The sequence below is a fragment of the Phoenix dactylifera genome, chromosome 5 (assembly GCF_051530095.1).
Source record: "Phoenix dactylifera cultivar Ajwa chromosome 5, Ajwa_hap1_PhDact_Kaust_v1.1, whole genome shotgun sequence".
Taxonomy (NCBI): Eukaryota; Viridiplantae; Streptophyta; class Magnoliopsida; order Arecales; family Arecaceae; genus Phoenix; species Phoenix dactylifera.
The window spans coordinates 10,331,263-10,332,500 of NC_143194.1; the positions used below are offsets into that span (position 1 = coordinate 10,331,263).

Below are 1,238 nucleotides of genomic sequence, written 5' to 3' on the forward strand. Positions count from 1 at the left end.
TTAATGCACACGTGATATATATTTTTCTCAAGCATGGCAACTATCAAAGCAAGGATAATACTAAAGTGTAGTATGCATAAACAGATGACTTTCTTAGAGCACTAATACCTCCACCACAACATGGTACCGCTTGAATTTTAGGTGCACTACTCAAGTTCACAAGTGTTTACTACAGTTTATTAGAGCTGATGAGAATGCAAAATGTCATATTTTTCTTTCTTAATGTTTAGTCTTTTATACTTATTTTGTGCCTAAATGTACTCATTATTCTTATATTTTGATTTAGGATGCAAATGGAAGCGTTAAGTACAAAACGAAGCTAATTGGATGATTTTGGACAGTTTCGATATTGCTTCGTAATTTAAGCATAACTTTTTTATCCGAGCTCTGATTTAGATGATTCAAGATGTTGTGAAAAGCCAAGAAAACGCTCTACAACTTTCATGTTTTGAGTTTTGATAGATACTGACTTTATCAAGGTCAAAATTGATCTCGAAGTTGCTGCACGTCCTTAGCCTGCAATACGTGGATTTGACTCGGTCAATTTTCAGAAGTTTCCAGATTTGATGCACGAAAATCCTAGCTGGAAACACCACTTTCCCAGTTATATTAGGACTTTATTTTATTTTTCGTAATTAGTCAGATTTGAATATTTGTTAGGAGATTTTTTTGGAAGGGATAAAGGTGAAAGAAAGGGGGCTGAAAAGGGGGCTCTTTCTCTTTTCTCTTGGAGGACTCCTCTTTCTCTTTTCTCCTTGGAAGTTTGCATCCACGGCTCTGCGTGGCTAAAGCTTTTATTAGTCTAAGAAAACAGAAGCCTCGGAATCAATAAAACTGTGAGATCTGAATTTGTTTTCATTGTTCAATTCATGCTTTGATGTCGAATGTCCTTCTGTGCATATTTTCATGATTATTTTCGTTTAATGACTAGGAGGCCTACTAGTTTATTATTCGTTGCAATCTACTGCTAGGTTAGATATCAAATCCGTAATTGTTTGATTCCTCTAATCTGTGAAGCAACTAAGATCTAATAATTTGCTGCATTAGAAATTTTCAGATCTTAGGAAGAATACTCGGCTAAATCAAATGCAACCGCTTGTGTTTGTGTTGTTTAGTTTCATCGATCTCTCTAATTCTTAAGGCTGCTACTAGATTAAACCTTTAGCGCTTGTCTTGGGTTGTTTAGTAGTTAGGGTTAATTAGATCGCTTGTTTTTAATTAACTACAACTAAGAAGAG

General features: G+C 34.9%; 1 protein-coding gene across 1 annotated transcript in view; it reads left to right on the top strand.

Moving 5' to 3' along the window:
- Positions 1-433: 433 nt before the first annotated feature.
- LOC148699982 (uncharacterized) overlaps positions 434-1,238 on the top strand; it is a 5,163-nt gene continuing 4,358 nt past the window's right edge. Inside the window, exon 1 of the mRNA XM_089923495.1 lies at positions 434-1,238. This exon is cut by the window's right edge and continues 2,356 nt beyond it. The gene's annotated coding sequence lies outside the window, so the exon portion shown is untranslated.